This window comes from Macrobrachium nipponense, chromosome 14 (genome assembly GCF_015104395.2).
Source record: "Macrobrachium nipponense isolate FS-2020 chromosome 14, ASM1510439v2, whole genome shotgun sequence".
NCBI lineage: Eukaryota > Metazoa > Arthropoda > Malacostraca > Decapoda > Palaemonidae > Macrobrachium > Macrobrachium nipponense.
The window spans coordinates 19,079,743-19,098,781 of NC_087207.1; the positions used below are offsets into that span (position 1 = coordinate 19,079,743).

The window sequence follows — 19,039 nt, forward strand, 5'->3', positions numbered from 1 at the left end:
TGGGGCTTGTTCCATGTGAGAAAGGTTCACCTTCTGAATAATAATAATAATAATAATAATAATAATAATAATAATAATAATAATAATGAGGAAAAAATGTGTAAGTATCAAGATCTGAAAATAGAAATAAGTAGGATATGGGATATGCCAGTGGAAATTGTACCCATAATCATAGGAGCACTAGGCACGATCCCAAAATCCCTGAAAAGGAATCTAGAAAAACTAGAAGTAGCTCCAGGACTCATGCAGATGAGTTGTGATCCTAGAAACGGCGCACATAGTAAGAAAAAGTGATGACTCCTAAGGAGCAGGATGCAACCGGAACCCCACACTATAAAATACCACCCACAGTCGAACTGGAGGACTGTGATAGACCAAAAAAAAAAAATAATAATAATAATAATAATAAAAATTACACATGATTACTCAGATCAATTTATTATTATTATTATTATTGTTTTTTTTTTTTTTTTTTTTTTTTTTTTTTTCTCTATCACAGTCCTCTAATTCGACTGGTGGTATTTATAGTGTGGGGTTCCGGGTTGCATCCTGCCTCCTTAGGAGTCCCATCACTTTTTCTACTATGTGTGCCGTTTCTAGGATCCAACACTTCTGCATGAGACCTGGAGCTACTTCAGCCTCTAGTTTTTTTCTAGATTCCTTTTTCAGGGATCTTGGGATCGTGCCTATGCTCCTATGATTATGGGTACGATTTTCCACTGGCATATCCATATCCTTCTTATTTTCTATTTTCAGATCTTGATACTTATCCATTTTTTCCCTCTCTTTCTCTTCAACTCTGGTGTCCCAATGGTATTGCGACATCAATGAGTGATACTTTCTTCTTGACTTTGTCAATCAACGTCACGTCTGGTCTATTTGCACGTATCACCCTATCCGTTCTGATACCATAGTCCCAGAGGATCTTTGCCTGATCGTTTTCTATCACTCCCTCAGGTTGGTGCTCGTACCACTTATTACTGCAAGGTAGCTGATGTTTCTTGCACAGGCTCCAGTGGAGGGCTTTTGCCACTGAATCATGCCTCTTTTTGTACTGTTCTGTGCAAGTGCCGGGCATTCACTTGCTATGTGGTTTATGGTTTCATTTTTCGTATTGCCCAACTTCCTACATATGGGAGAGATGTTATTTCCGTCTATCGACTTTGAACATATCTGGTTCTTAGGGCCTGATCTTGTGCCGCTGTTATCATTCCTTCAGTTTCCTTCTTTAGCTCTCCCCTCTGTAGCCATTGCCAATTGTCATCGCTGGCTAGTTTTTTAGTCTGTCTCATGTATTGTCCGTGCATTGGTTTGTTGTGCCAGTCCTCTGTTCTCTTCGTCTTTCTCCTGTCTCTGTATATTTCTGGGTCTTCGTCTACTTTTATTAGTCCTTCTTCCCATGCACTCTTTAGCCACTCGTCTTCACTGGTTTTCAGATATTGCCCCAGTGCTCTGTTTTCAATGTTGACGCAGTCCTCTATACTAAGTAGTCCTCTCCTCCCTCCTTCCTTTCGTGTTATGTATAGTCTGTCCGTATTTGCTCTTGGGTGTAGTGCTTTGTGTATTGTCATTGTTCCTGGTTTTCTGATCTATGCTGCGGAGTTCTGCCTTCGTCCATTCCACTATTCCTGCGCTGTATCTGATTACTGGCACTGCCCATGTGTTTATGGCTTTTATCATATTTCCTCCATTGAGTTTTGACTTGAGTATCGCCTTGAGTCTCTGCATATATTCTTTCCTGATCGTGTCCTTCATCTCTTGGTGTTTTATATCTCCTCCTTCCATTATTCCCAGGTATTTGTATCCTGTCTCATCTATGTGTTTGATGTTGCTCCCATCTGGTAGCTTTATCCCTTCAGTTCTCGTTACTTTGCCTTTTTGTATGTTGACTAAGGCGCATTTTTCTATTCCAAACTCCATTCTGATGTCCCCAGATACAATCCTTACAGTCTGGATTAGGGTATCTATTTCCTTGATGCTCTTACCATACAGCTTGATGTCGTCCATGAACATCAGATGGTTGATTTTGTTGCCTCTTTTCTTGAGTTGGTACCCGGCATCCATCTTCTGTAGTACTTTTGTCATGGGAATCATGGCTACTACGAAGAGTAGTGGGGACAGTGAGTCGCCCTGGAAGATCCCTCTCCTGATATTAACCTCTGCTAGTCTTATTCCAGAGCTTGTAAGTATTGTATTCCAGTTTGCGCATTGTATTTTTGAGGAAGCTGATGGTATTTTCCTCTGCCCCATATATTTTCAGGCATTCTATAGCCATGTGTGTGGTTATCATGTCGAAGGGGTTTTCTTATAGTCTATCCATGCCATGCTTAGGTTGGTTTTTCCTTCTCCTACTGTTCTTCATTACCATTTTGTCTATCAGGAGCTGGTCTTTGTGCCCCTACACTTCCTTCTGCAGCTTTTCTGTTGGTAGGGGATGGTGTTTGTCTCCTCTAGGTAGTTGTATAGCGTTTCACTGATGATACCTGTTAGTAACTTCCACATTATTGGTAGGCAGGTGATAGGCCTGTAGTTACTGGCTATATTTCCCTTACTCTTGTCTTTTTGTACTAAGGATGTTCTTCCTGTGGTCATCCATTTGGGTGCTTGTGATTTGAGATACAATGCTGGAGTTGTTCTGCTATTCGTGGGTGTATGGGCCTTGAAGTTTTTTGAGCCAGTATCCATGGACTTCATCGGGACCTGGGGTTTTCCAGTTTGGCATTTTCTTTAGTTGGTGTCTGACTGTGTCTGTCGTGATCTCTGTGAATCCTTTGTTTATTCTCCCTGTTTCTTCTTCCTTGACTTCCTGGAGCCATGTTGCATGTTTGTTGTGTGATACCGGATTGCTCCATATGTTTTTCCCAAGAGTCCTCTTAACTTTGGTTCGGCTTCAGGAATTTCTGGTGGTTGTCTTCCCCTCTTAGTTGGCTGTATAGTCTTTTTCTGGTTGGTTCCGAATAGTTTGTTCTGTTGGGATCCCTTATTCCTGTTCATGTACCGTTGGATCTTGTGTGCTTTGGCCTTAAGCCTCTGTTTTTACATCTTCTATTGTTATTATTATTATTATTATTATTATTATTATTATTATTATTATTATTATTATTATTCATACGACAACCCCTATTCATATGGAACAAGCCCACTACAGGGGCCACTGACATGAAATTCAGGTTTCCAAAGAATACGGTGTTCATTTGAAAAATATAACAGAGGGGTAATAGGAATACAGAAAGAAGATATAACAGTCGTTGGAAAAGAAGAAAAATAAATAAATAATTCAATAAATAAATAAATAAAAATATAAATTAATAAAAAAATAAATACAATGAGAATAATGCTTTAGGGCAGTAATACATTGCACACTTCGCTTCAACTTCCAGTGAGGTTCCAGTGAGGTTCCAGCGAGGTTAAATGGGTATTATACGTCGAAATGGTCGAAATAACCCCCTTTTTTAAGGTACGGTCGAACTGACCCTTTTTTTATTTAAGATAGAATAGTCGAATGCTCTTTTCCTGGTCGTTTGGTAAGCAATCTCTTCATCAATATAACATTATGCATTACAGTCAGCTGTGAGTCTAAACGATCCTTTCATCACAGGGCATCATTTACATATTATCATGGAAATTCCCCCCTCCCCCCACCCCCTTGCCATTCAAACTGGGTCGTGGCTGAGAGAGAGAGAGAGAGAGAGAGAGAGAGAGAGAGCGAGATCATATCGGTTATGTAATGATTGGTGTCAGTTCTACTACACATGTTTATAGAAGTAGAGAGAGAGAGAGAGAGAGAGAGAGAGAGAGAGAGAGAGAGAGAGAGTTATAACCTGCAACATAATCATTGGTGTCAATTATGTTATATTTTTTCTTTATAGAGGTTCGAGGCTGAGGGAGGGAGAGAGAGAGAGAGAGAGCGAGAGAGATAGAGAGAGAGAGAGAGTCATACTCAGTGATGTAATTATTGGCTTCAGTTCTGCTACACATGTTAATAGAAGTCTAGGCTGAGAGAGAGAGAGAGAGAGAGAGAGAGAGAGAGAGAGAGAGAGAGGAAGTTATGATACGGATCACGGAAAACAGTCCACAATAGAAGCCTTTTGTTAAGCACATGAGATGACTGTGCGGTGCCTTTTGGCGAGCGCGCGCGCTCGCTGAATATTCACACCCTCCCATAATTCATCCATCTGGCCAGATTCCTCCGCCCCCCCACCCCCCCCCCCCCCCCCCCCACCCCCCCCCCCCCCCCCCCCCCCCCCCATTCCCCAACCCATCTTCCTCCAACTTCCTATTACCTGTCCATCAAAGTCCTTTTTTAATCTTAAAAAACTAATGCTGTTTTGAATATCTCGTGCTTTGTGGTACTATTCATTTATTTTCCCTTTCTAAACACGTCACCCCCCCCCGCCCCCCCTCTCCCCCTCCCCCTTTTCAGCATACGTCAGGATCCCTCATTTCCTCTCTCAAACCCTCTCCTTTTTAAATAAACGCCCCCCCCCCCCCCCCCCCCCCCCACAAAAAAAAATAAGCTTCACCCCTAGGGCCTTCCTTTTCTTACTTACTATCATCTCGAGGTGGCTGATGTGTTGATGTCAAATATCGTTGTTTAAATAAATAAATAAATACATAAATAATATATATCTATATATATATATATATATATATATATATACATACAAATATAAAAAATTTCTATGTATACATACATACATAAAATAATATATATATATATATATATATATATATATATATATATATACATACATACAAATATAAAGAAAAAATATTTATGTATACATACATATATATACATATATCATATATATATATATATATATATAAATACACACACACACACACACACACTATATATATATATATATATATATATATATATATATATATATATATATATATATATATATATATATTAGATTTTTATACACATGCATACATAAAAATATAAAGAAATAAATATAGTATGTAAACACATACAACACACACACACACACACACACATATATATATATATATATATATATATATATATATATATATATATATATATATATAGACTGGTAAAAGTGTTCTGTAACAACAGAATTCCATCTAATAAAAGGAGCCCGTAAAAACACCAAAATGTAGAGAGAAAAGTACTATATTTCAGAGACTGCTGTCTCTCTCTTCAGGTATATGAATGAGAAAAGTTTACAGAAAAGGTGGTATTTATACCAAGAGATTCGTCCACAAGTAAGCCAATTTAGGTCACCCCCGCTGATAATCTTCCTTTAATCTTCTTAAGCGTTGGTTGAATGAACATCGTCGACGATGTCCGATGTCCAATTCCCTTGTTGAGATGTTCATTAGCTGCTTCTCTTTTATTAAGGCGATTCATCATTTGACTCTTGTACCGGCAGTTGCTGCTATAAATTACACGTGACATATTCCAGTTTATTCTATGGTTATGTTCATTTATAAAATGAAAATAGCCGAGTTCTGTTGTCCATTCCTAACTGACCGTTTGTGTTGTATTAATCTCTGGGGAAGTGATTTACCTGTAAATCCGATTGTAAGATTGGTCACAGTCCTGGCATGGGATCTCATATACCCCAGAGTCTTTGGGCGATGTCTTTTGTTGGACGTTAATCAGGGATTTGGCTAAGGTATTTGGGTAGGTAAATGCAAAGGGATGGATTTCCCAAGGGTGTGAGTTACTCTCTTAATCGTCTCCAGGTGGGGAATTTTTCTTTTATTTTATTGTTGGGTGTGTCTCTGGTCTTGTCTTTAGGGAGTCGGTAGAAAATTACGTTTGCTTTTTGAATTGCTTTCTCAATTATATGGTCAGGATACTTTAAAGATGAAAGTTGCTTGCGAATTAGTTCAAATTCTTTTTCCAGGAAATCTGGGGAACAAATTCGTAAGGCTCTTAAGAATAGGTTGCTAGCTAGACCTATCTTGATAGTATTGTCATGATAGCTAAAGTAGTGAATATATGAAAAGTGAGAACGTTGGTTTTCTGTATATGGTAAATTTGTATTCTGTCGTGTCTCTGATTATTAAAAACATCAAGAAAAGGAATTTGTTGTCTGTTTCCCATTCAACTTTAAATTTGATGCTGGGTACTAATTCGTTTAATTTTGAGAGGAATTCATTAAAATTACCCCACTTATTATCCAAAATGTTAGTATGTCATCCACGTATCTCATCCACAGCATGTTTTTGGGTTTTATTGCATTTATTACTGTAGTTTCAAAGTATTTCCTGTACAGATTGGCTAAAATACTACAACCCGAATTTTTGCTTGTAGAATGATTCCCCTAATGAAAATACGTTATTAGATCACATAATTCAACTAACTTTATTATTTTGTCAAGTGCCAAAGGGAAATGATCTGAATAGGGGGATAAATTTTCCTTAAAAACTGAAGAACGTCCTGTACTGGTACTTTTGTGAATAGGGAGTCTACGTCAAGGCTTAAAAGTTTTATGTTGTGAAGTGGTATATGTGCTTCTCTGAATTTGTGACAAAAAGTCTTCCGAATGTTTCATGTGACTGGGAGAAAAAGTGCCTAAAAAAGGAGAAAGGAGGCCAGCTAACCATTTAGAAATTTTGTAATTGAAAGCTCCGGCGCATGAAACGATGGGTCTGAATGGAAGATTGTCTTTGTGAGTTTTGGAAGACCATAAAAGTAGGGTAATTTAGGATTAATTACTTTAAATTTCTCTAATAGTTCAATACTCTTTTTGTCTTGGCCAATTAATCTTACTTTCCGAAAAAATTCTGTGGGAACGTTCTGGAGGGGATTTTCCTCAGTTTTTTCGTAAGTATTTTGTGTCGCTAAGGAGCTGGTTGATTTGTCGAGGTAGAAGTCTTTGTCCATTATTACAATTTTGCCGTCTTTGTCGGATCTACTTATTATAACATCTAACTTTTTTAGCGAGTGGATGGCTATCATGAATCTGCGGGGAACAGGATATTTCTTATGAAGGTCAGTTAAAGCATTTAGTAACACTCCTTTTAAACATATCTCTTCACGGCTGTAGTTTTTGTCAGATATGAATTTATCAAAAGCCACTATGAAGTCTAGGTTGTTTTTGCGGTCTGGCATTAGGGCAAAGGATAAGCCTAAATTTAAAACTAAATGTTTATTTACAGTAAGGGGGGTGTTGGATAAGTTTAAAACTTTGTCTTGTTGTTCAAGATTATTCCATGCGCTATTATCATTAGGTTATTTAACTTGCGTAAAAGTCTGTTGGAATGAGTCACGCTATTATAGGCAGCAATGTCGGAACAGAATGAAATCAGATACCTGTATACGTGGTCCGTAGTGAGGAGGCGAAGATTAGATTGAGTTCCATATATCACTCTGCGTAGCACGAAGATGTCGTTTCTCGTATTGGTGATCTTTCTTCCAGGAAAATCTTGTGTGATAGAGGGAAGGGGTTTGATTGCAGAGTCCATCTCCCGAATCCGTATATTTTTGGAAGAGTACTTGTTTTCCTTTGAGGCATTCTTCCAAAAAGTGTTTTTGGTTTTTCAGCCGGTGTAGTCTGTTCAGTTCTTTTTCAAACTTGCGGAAAAACTGGCTTGACTTCTGCAATCAAACCCCTTCCCTCTATCACACAAGATTTTCCTGGAAGAAAGAATCACCAATACGAGAAACGACATCTTCGTGCTACGCAGAGTGATATATGGAACTCAATCTAATCTTCGCCTCCTCACTACGGACCACGTATACAGGTAGGTTCTGATTTCATTCTGTTCCGACATTGCTGCCTATAATAGCGTGACTCATTCCAACAGACTTTTACGCAAGTTAAATAACCTAATAGATAATAGCGCATGGAATAATCTTGAACAACAAGACAAATTTTTTTTTAAACTTATCCAACACCCCCCTTACTGTAAATCAACATTTAGTTTTAAACTTAGGCTTATCCTTTGCCTAATGCCAGACCGCAAAAACAACCTAGACTTCCATAGTGGCTTTGATAAATTCATATCTGACAAAAACTACAGCCGTGAAGAGATATGTTTAAAAGGAGTGTTACTAAATGCTTTAACTGACCTTCATAAGAAATATCCTGTTCCCCGCAGATTCATGATAGCCCATCCATTCTCCGCTAAAAAAGTTAGATGTTATAATAAGTAGATCCGACAAAGACGGCAAAATTGTAATAATGGACAAGACTTCTACCTCGACAAAATCAACCAGCTCCTTAGCGACACAAATACTTACGAAAAACTGACGAAAAAATCCCCTCCAGAACGTTCCCACAGAATTTTTTTCGGAAAGTAAGATTAATTGGCCAAGACAAAAGAGTATTGAACTATAGAGAAATTAAAGTAATTAATCCTAAAATTACCCTACTTTTATGGTCTTCCCAAAACTCACAAAGACAATCTTCCATTCAGACCCATCGTTTCATGCGCCGGAGCTTTCTTACAAATTTCTAAATGGTTAGCTGGCCTCCTTTCTCCTTTTTAGGCACTTTTTCTCCCAGTCACATCAAACATTCGGAAGACTTTTGTCACAAATTCAGAGAAGCACATATACCACTTCACAACATTAAAACTTTTAAGCCTTGACGTAGACTCCCTATTCACAAAAGTACAGTACAGGACGTTCTTCAGTTTTTAAGGGAAAAATTATCCCCCTATTCAGATCATTTCCCTTTGGCACTTGACAAAATAATAAAGTTAGTTGAATTATGTGCATCTAATAACGTATTTTTCATTCGGGGAATCATTCTACAAGCAAAAATTCGGGTTGTAGTATGGGGTAGTCCTTTAAGTCCTATTTTAGCCAATCTGTACATGGAATACTTTGAAACTACAGTAATAAATGCAATAAAACCCAAAAACATGCTGGTGGATGAGATACGTGGATGACATACTAACATTTTGGGATAATAAGTGGGGTAATTTTCATGAATTCCTCTCAAAATTAAACGAATTAGTACCCAGCATCAAATTTAAAGTTGAATGGGAAACAGACAACAAAATTCCTTTTTCTTGATGTTTTAATAATCAGAGACACGACAGAATACAAAGTTTACCATATACAGAAAACCAACGTCTCACTTCATATATTCACTACTTTAGCTATCATGACAATACTATCAAGATAGGTCTAGCTAGCAACCTATTCTTAAGAGCCTTACGAATTTGTTCCCCAGATTTCCTGGAAAAAGAATTTGAACTAATTCGCAGCAACTTTCATCTTTAAAGTATCCTGACCATATAATTGAGAAAAGCAATTCAAAAAGCAAAACGTAATTTTCTACCGACCCCCTAAAGACAAGACCAGAGACACACCCAACAATAAAATAAAATTCCCCACCTGGAGACGATTAAGAGAGTAACTCACACCCTTGGGAAATCCATCCCTTTTGCATTTACCTACCCAAATACCATTAGCCAAATCCTGATTAACGTCCAACAAAAGACATCGCCCAAAGACTCTGGGGTATATGAGATCCATGCCAGGACTGTGACCAATCTTACATCGGATTTACAGGTAAATCACTTCCCCAGAGATTAATACAACACAAACGGTCAGTTAGGTATGGACAACAGAACTCGGCTATTTTCAATCATATAAATGAACATAACCATAGAATAAACTGGAATGTGTCACGTGTAATTTATAGCAGCAACTGCCGGTACAAGAGTCAAATGATGGAATCGGCCTTAATAAAAGAGAAGCAGGTAATGAACATCTCAAAAGGGAATTGGACATCGGACATCGTCGACGCAGTGTTCATTCAACCAACGCTTAAGAAGATTAAAGGAAGATTATCAGCGGGGGTGGGGACCTAAATTGGCTTACTTGTGGACGAATCTCTTGGTATAAATACCACCTTTTCTGTAAACTTTTCTCATTCATATACCTGAAGAGAGAGACAGCAGTCTCTGAAATATAGTACTTTTCTCTCTACATTTTGGTGTTTTTATGGGCTCCTTTTATTAGATATATATATATATATATATATATATATATATATATATATATATATATATATATATATATATATCAGTGGCAAGCCACCCACTGAGAATCTCAGGATACAAAAATAAAAATGAATGCAATAAATAAAAAAAATAGATTAAAGATAAACAAAAGGTATCCTACTGCCATCCCGAATTATAAAACGACCTTCAGTAGGGGCTATCATCCAATTACAAAATCCGCTATTGGCGCCTAACGTATTATTGGCCTTGGACGAATTTACGGCGCGTTTTCTTTATCTCAAAGCCCTTGTCAGAGTGGCACCTTCGCTAGGGCGACGCCCTAGACGCAGAAGACTATATATAAATAGGTCTCCCAGGGACGCCCGTTTGGTCTCCTGCCAGTGGTCTGGTCATTATGTCAAGCTTTCCAGTGATATGGAATCCTCGGTCACTTTTGCGGAACGGCATCCTACGTGCAATGCATTTTTGCTTAGGACTCAGGTCCTTCAAACAAATATATATTTGAAGGGCCTTGTTAAGGAATAGATCAGAAGATCCTTCTTCTTTGAAAGGACTGCCGAAGGGAGAATGCTGGACAGTAGTTGACAGTTTCAAGAAGTCCTTTTATTTTTTCATTCAGACTTATTCAAAACTTGTAAATGAGGTTGGCTGTCAATGTACAGTATTATATCGAGTCATCTGAGCCTCTGTTTGTGTATTTGCACAGATCTGTGTATGTAGATTAGATGCATATTCATATATAGACATATATATATATATATATATATATATATATATATATATATATATATATATATATATATATATATATATGTGTGTGTATATATAATTATATATGTATATATATGAAAAATGCGTGTGTGTGCATGTGATGTACTATGAACTCGACGTTCAATTGCCAAAAAATCTTGCACAGAAGACAGTTGACTCAAGTTCGATGAATTGAAAAGTTACTCAAATATTAAAATTACATTTTTAACAAGAATATTCAGCTATTGTAAATAACAAGAATATTTCAATTGGAATAATACTTTAATTATTGTAAAACACTTTTATTATAAGTGAAATGAATATTTACATACCATTATAATGAACTTCAATTAAGCTAAAAACATTTTTGTCTAACATCCTAAACTATTTTATCCACTTATATAAAAATGTTTCAATGAAAATGAAATTAATGTATAGGAAACTCGAAAGTACCAAATTAAAAAAAAATTATTCGTTCTATGTAAGCAAACAAGAGCCCGTGTTGGCATAGGCCTAAGTCCTAATCTAAGCACAAAAAAAAGCCATCTACAAAAAAAGTACATTGAAATTCACATATACATACACAAAGAATGGCATCTTTTGAAGCTTTTCACCCCACTTGCAGGCCACTTTTAAGCATGAGTCTGTGCTGCATAAGGCCTGGGACTTACTCTAAACCAAACATTGAACCACTAGCCTAAAAAAAATTCACATTCAAACAAAAAAGGTCTATTTTGATACTTTCATCCCCATTGACAGGACACTTTTAAGCAAGAGCCTGTGCTGGCATAAGGCCTGGTGCTTAATCCAAGCTCAAAAATAAACCACTAACCCGAAAAATCAATTAAAATTCAGTCACACACAAAATTTTAAGTTTGATACTTTTCATCCAACTTACAAGACACTTTTAAGCAAGAGCCCGTGCTGGCATAAAGCCTAGGGCTTAATCTAAGCACAAAAATATAAAAAAAATCAATTAAAATTCACAGTCACACAAAAACAATTTTAATTTTGATACTTTTTACCACACTTACAAGACACTTTTATGCAAGAGCCCGTGGTGGCATAAGGCCTGGGGCTTAATCTAAGCACACGAATAAACCACTAACCTTGAAAAACTCATCAAAATTTACATTCACACGAAAAAAAAGGTCTATTTTGAATACTTACATTGACCGAAATCAACCTGGATCTTCATCAAACCACATAAACACGTCCTCCTTTTGTTGATGACATGTTGGAGACAGTTGTGCGACAGTGTTGGAGACTGTTGAAGCCTTGCTGACTGCAATAGGGGAGATTTTCCAACCCTTGGGAACAGGCACTGACATATCTGGTGGGGAAAAAAAGATTTATCTTTATTATATTTTCTTAAAATTTTGTTAATGTTTTTTTTTCGTTGATTTACTTATTTACAGAATATTTTACAATCGGTTAATTAATATGTATGTGGAAGCATAAAATACAACAAGAGTTAATAAAAGCAAAGCTAATTATTAACCAAATATATAAAATACACAGTAAATTAAACTACTTATGCTGCAAAAAGGAATTACAGATATTCATAAAAAAAATCGGTAACTACTAGTTTCAGTGCAAAGAGGAGCCGTGCTTAGTAACAACCCCTTTGGGGACGAACGTAAAGGACATAAAAGAAAGACGTTAAATATTTTTAAAAAGTAAACAAAGGACGTAAGCATAAACAAAAAGTTTACAAAAGAGGGTAAATATTCCCGTAGACGTCTTCATCTTTATCCCGAAATCTGTGCAATAAATACCACTGAAATAGTGAAAGTTAATTAATCTTATGAATACAAATTAATAAATAGGTTAATTAAACTTACATGACGAATTTGAAGAGCTCATATTATTACTAAACTTAATAATATAACAATTATTCTCGCAGAAAATGTATCTTGTATACAATGTCGTCCCAATCGAGTATTTAGAAGTCACCCTTAAAATAACCATTTTCTATAGAAACTAAAATCTAGTTTTGTTTTCTTTACTGCCGTAACTTCGATATATTTCGAGTCTCGACTATCGAATATTTATTTTCTTTTTCGTTGTCTTCTAAGAGTATTGCGTTAATAAAATCTAATCTTCCTGTTACGTAAATGTTACGAATGAACAATTTGAAGAAACTGGGAGTGAAAAAGTTCTTTTTTTCATTATTATTAACCAGGCGCTATTCACTTGAGAGCAAACAACGAGCGGACTACAATGGGGAAAAAAATGTGAAAATAGACAAATGAAAATGGAGAAAATAAAAGTTGTGTCAACTAGTAAGCACCAGCAAGCATACAGACCTAGATTGTGTTCCATACGAAATCAGGAAAGCAAATTACACTGATGTTTACTTTTCTTAAATTTGTTAGGTTATACCAGGATGAAAAAAAAGTGCTTGGATACCTATTAAGGTTTTTGTGTACGATTTATGAATGGAATTAGCTACGGTGGATATCCATTTATATTTTGGTATAACTTACAATTTTAACACTCCAAGTCATATGAGGGTAATTCTATGTTTTTTTTTTTTTTTTTTTTTTTTTTGTGGGGGGGGGGGGGGGGATTTATATGCTCGTCAATATCCTAGTTCAAAATTTTTGCATCAAGATTGTTTAAGCCCTTAAACTGTACCCTAGATGATAAGCTTTATAAATTATTACAATATGTTACTTTTAAATGTTTGTATTAAGTTTGTGTAAGCCCTTAAATTGTCCCCTAGATAATGACATTTTTTTAAAATACAAAAATTTATTCATAAATTTTGATGACTTTGCATATCATCAAGGTCTGGTTGGACTAAATTTAGTTTAGAGTTTCATAAACACTGATGATCATCAACACTTCGTCCAAGAAAATACTTAAAATGGAAAGAGGGGACTATGAACAAACAGCCACACCTCACTTTCCTAAACTAAAATTAGGTTAGGCAATAAAACTAAGCACTGGGGCCACTTTCAACCATTCAGGGCTTAGAAGGTTAGGTGTCTGGGTAAGAATGACCTGATGAACCTAAGAGCCGCTGAACAACCTGTATACCTTAGCCAATTTTGTAATGGATTAGCAAGTACTATCTGATCATAAAGACACTTCTCTGGGCTAGATGTGTTGATATCTTTATGATCAATAAAAATCAATTGAATTTATCAAGAAACGTAGGCTAAAAAGCCTAGCACTAGAGCACTTTCTGCCATCTAGTGCTTAAGTGAAAAAATACATGGTTGTATAGATTAAAATGGGAGAAAATCTTACAATTGCACTAAGAATTACGAGCTGCAGATGCTGAATAGCAATATGGAAGGAAGGAGGCAGAAATGGAAATAAAGTAAAAGACTGTAAAGTGGTTCCAACTGTGAAACAAAGGGACACTGCCTCCCTTTAGTAAATGCTTCAAGTTTACCATGTGAGTCACACTAAATGTACTGGCTTCCCCAAAAGGGAGTTTATCAAGATGAACTTATATTTAAAGTTCTTTTTAAGAGTCTCCAAAGTATATTGATGGCATAAATTTTTTAGTAGACTTTTAGTTAATGACGTGTTCATTAACTGTCAGGATGAACCTAGCAGCCCCTAGGATATGCTAGGTTACGAAAGGTTACTGTGAATTATACGCCGTAGGTCACCTATTATTATGAGATGCAGGAGGTATTGTAATTGGTTAGCCAAACAATTTGAAGTGGAACTGAAGGTCAAAATCCATCAGAAAAACAATATTCATCAATTTTTGTTTAGAAATTTATATTTTATAGTAAACACGTAAATTCCTGCTTCTGTAGGGGATAGTGCTGTCAGTACACCTAACATATTGCACTATAAGCATTACTGAAGGTTCTTAGCGAAGTCCCTTTGACCACTAGCTGCAACCCTTCATTCCCTTTAATGTACCTCCATTCACATTATCTTATTTCCATCTTACATTCCACCCTTTCCTTATAACTATTTCATAGTGCAACTGCAAGGTTTTCCTCCTGTTACAACTTAGGCTCAAATTTTATATTCCATGCCATACTTTAGGGACCCCATAAATGTCTGAAATAGGATCCATCTTACTTTCCACACACTCCTAGCAATTGTTCCACAGAGCAAGAGTGAGGTTTTCCTCCAGTTATTCTTTTAAAGCCTTTTGCATTCAATTTCCCTTTCAGTGTTTACTGACTTCATAGGTTCCAGCACTTGGCCTTAAGACTAAATTTTGTATCAAAGTCTAGTCGCACACATGATGAAACAAAGGTCAGATTGCAAAATAATTGGAATGGTGTTCACGAAAGCATCATAAAACAAGCATAGCTTATGCATTTGTGACATGACAAAAGAAGGATGAGAGGAGGGAGAGGTCTACTGAGCATAGAAGACTGCGTCTACTTCAAGAGTAGAGCACTTGGGCAATACCTGAAAACCAGTGAAGACGAATGGCTAGGGAGTACAGGGGAAGAAGGACTGAAAAAGGTGAACAAAGATCAAGAAATATACAGAGACTGAAAAACAGAACAGAGGAATGGCACAGCCAACCAATGCACAGACAGTACATGAGACAGACAAAAGAACTGGCCACCATCAAAACATGGCAATGACTACAGAGGGGAGAACTCAAGCAGGAAACAGAAGGAATGCTAATAGAGGCACAATATCTGGCCCTAGAACCAGATATGTCCAAAGAACATTAAATGGAAATAACATCCCACCCACATGCAGGAAGTGCAATGTGAAAGACGAGACCATAAATCACACAGCAAGTGAATTACTGGCGATTGCACAGAACCCGTACAAAAGAGGCATGATTCAGTAGTAAAAACACCAGGTAGCTTGCTGCAATAAGTGGTAGAAACACCAACCTGTGGGAGAGAGAGAAAATGATGAGGCAAAGATCCTCTTGAACTATGGTATCAGAATAGATAAGGTGATACATGCCAATAGACCAGATCTGACGCTGATTGACAAAATCAAGAAAAAAGTAGTATCACTCATTGATGTCGCAGTAGCATGGGACATAAGAGTAGATGAGTAAGAAAGAGAAAAAAACCTGCAAGTATCACAACCTAAAAATAGAAATAAGGATATGGGATATATCAGTGGAAATTGTACCCACAATCATACGAACACTAAGCACAATTCCAAGATCCCTGAGAAAGAACCTGGAAAACCTAGATGCAGAAGTAGCTGCAGGGTTCATTCAGAGGGCGCACATAGTGAGAAAAGTGATGGATTCCTAAGGAGGTAGGATGCAACCTGGAACTCCACACTATGAATACCAGCCTGTTGAATAGGAAGACTATAAAAAATAAATCAAATATAAATATAACAAATATAATAATGATAATAATAATATTATTAATAATAATAATAATAATAATAAATAATAATAATGATAATAATAATATTATTAATAATAATAATAATAATAATAATTGGTGTTCTGTTTAACATTGAATAAATTGTAGAACCACCAAGAGAATCAGACATGTTAATGAAGGAATTGCCCAATTAATGATTATTGTTTTTGAATGAGTTTAACTTTTATCGTCCTTCACAGAACCTACTTGACTTTTTGGTATCAACACAAAATCCTTCTAGTTACTGATGACAAGGTCTACTGAGAGCTACAATGTAGAGTCCTTATAATCAAACAATTCTGACCAGTTTTTGTTTTGTAGGTCAATATATACGTTTACAGAATCAACCCTTGTCATTCACCAGAAACACATTGTTAATAGGCCCAGTAAGTTTTTTTTATTTCCTCACGCTTTCTTAAATACATATACTTGGACCTGAAAGCCTTAAATCTGACTAAGAAATGATGGAAGCAGCTCTTCTTTTCCTAGTGGGAAGAAGGATAACTTCATTGTGGGACATATGTGCACACATCTGCCAAAATGAAGTAGATTCTACTAAAACGAAGAATAGAACCCATTTTTACCATCATATTTGTTGTAAGAGGTTTTTGCCTTTGTATGCTGGTTCATATTCAAGAGTCAATTTGATGTAATTTAATGATACCTCACTCTTTTTCTGTACTTGCAACTGCAAGCTATAAATTTGAATGAGGAATAAATGAAGATTCTTTTCCTTCCCTTGTGTGATAAATAAATATGAGGGAACATACAATAAAACCGACACACCTGAATTCAGGAGACATTGGCAGAAGAAAGCAAGAAGCTATTTGCTCCCCTGTTAAACATTTGGAGGCCAGAAGACTCAACAACTGCACTAGGCACACTATTCTACATTCAAGTTACAGACAAGACCAAGACATAACTCTTAGCAAACTGAGCAGTATTAAACCATGTACTAAACTCTGAAACCCTGTCTACAGCAGCAGCAGCCTGCCTAGTGTTGTGAACAAAAACAGCTTTGTCAGGTAAAGAAGACTGTTGTATGTTTTCTTAATGGCCATAGCCTTCTGTAGCTATAGCTACAAGAAATTACGAAAGAATTAAAATGCTAGAAGTCAAACTCCAAAGAAAGCAATACACCCACAACATGGAGGATGAAGATTTCTAAATTAAGATTTCTAAAACTTATCTTTAAAAGAAAAAAGGACTGGCAGATAGCATGGTGAGTAATACTAGGAACCCAGACAGGAGGGATGAGACAGTTTACTCAAGCTTGCTAAAACTGGACAGAGTAAAGCTGGTATCACACTAGTCTTTTCTTGCTCACGGTTTTGGCCAGCATCCAGCCGATGCTCACGAGCAAAAGTGTTGTATTGTCACACTAGGACCTTGTCGTTTCGAGGAGCAGTAGGAAAAAGTAAACAAAACTGATCAGCTGATATCATCATGGCACCCAGAAATTGTCAGACTGTTTCACAATGTGCTGCAGTGATGTGTTTTCTTGGAATCTTACATGAATGCAAGAGTAACAAAAAACGTTTGTGGGTTCGAGAGTGGCTCAGGAGAAGAGAAGCCAAAGGTCTGAGAGTATGTCCTATCAGCTGCAGCCATCTTGTTTGTTTACACTACATGGTCGCTCATGGTTCGTGCTCGCTGCTTCCCATCCAGTAGGGAAGCCAAAATCTTGAGCTAAAAGCTCCCGGTTTTCCATTGTCGGCAGCACCGGCTCGCTGCTGGAGAAAAAAAGGACTAGTGTGAGGCCACATTAACACACAGAGAAATGAGGCCACACCACAGTAGAGCAAAAAAGGGTCACAAGAGAAAGGGTAGAGACAGGATCACTGATCAGACAAATGAGTTCTTTCATTACCATCAAGGAGGCACAACAATGATGCATTACACTTATTATGAGAACAATATTACACATAAGATTGAAAGCCTGCTTACAGCTTCAATAATCGAAATGAGACAGCATCCAAAACTGAGATGATTTCATCACTTCAAAATAACCTGAAAAAAGGATGCAATTCAAGCATCATTTTCATGAGACAGAACTGAAACACTTGAACAGAAGAAAATGCAGAAATATAAGTTTTCAAGAGTTTTGTATCTATGAAGATAATGGGATATGACTTTTACTGTAATCTACAATGTAACAAAGGTCTATAAAAACACTGTTCACCCAAAAACCACATGTTGATTAAAAAACTTCTGTAATCTTGATCACTACCATGACCTGAAATCATAGATGAAGAGAGTACAATTTGAAAATGAGTCAAAACAACAAAGGACAGTTGCAAGTTGATGGAAGACAAGGCATATTGATCTACTGGTAATGAATGGACAGATGAGGAGCTATACAGGTCTCCTATGATAATCATGGATGAGCGTGAGAGTATAAAGGTCTGAAGAACTCGCCTTCAAACACAGATAATGTCCAATTTGAGAATGAGTCAAAACAACAAAGGACAGTTGCAAGTTGATGGAAGACAAGGCATATTGATCTATTGGTAATGAATGGACAGATGAGGAGCTATACAGGTCTCCTAATCATGGATGAGCGTGAGAGTATAAAGGTCTGAAGAACTTGCCTTCAAACAGACAGATAATGTCCCATTCCTGTAAATAAAACTACTTTAAATTATTATGAATAAAAGTACTTAAGAGGAACTAAGGAATAAAGCAACAAACAAGAACTTTAGCTAACAGACCTTTTGCCAAGTTCTGCCAGATGCCCAAGAGGTTTACCATTCTGTAAAAGGGATGACCAAACATCAAGGAGACATGAAAAAGGTACCCTGTACGACTTGTCTGAAGAAACCACCTGAATTATATCATCAAGAGTTACACGCAGTATTCAAGTAATTCAGCAGTAAAGGTTTATGTTTTCGAATAATTTCATGACATGTTAATATTATGGCTTCTGGAAGAATTACAGCTGTAAAACCTTTCTTTGGGATGAGGTGCATCAGTGAATATAACCTTCAGGA

The 19,039-nt window shown here is 36.7% G+C and overlaps 1 protein-coding gene across 2 annotated transcripts in view; it reads right to left on the bottom strand.

Annotated features, from left to right (window-relative positions):
* Positions 1–11,888: 11,888 nt before the first annotated feature.
* The window catches only part of LOC135226359 (uncharacterized), a 76,945-nt gene continuing 69,794 nt past the window's right edge, over positions 11,889–19,039 (bottom strand). The window contains exons 3-4 of one of the 2 annotated variants that reach the window (XR_010317215.1): positions 18,761–18,801; positions 11,889–12,046 (exon numbers count right to left, since the gene is read on the bottom strand). The gene's annotated coding sequence lies outside the window, so the exon portion shown is untranslated. The remainder of the gene's footprint in view (positions 12,047–18,760; positions 18,802–19,039) is intronic. The other variant, XR_010317214.1, reaches the window with a different exon arrangement.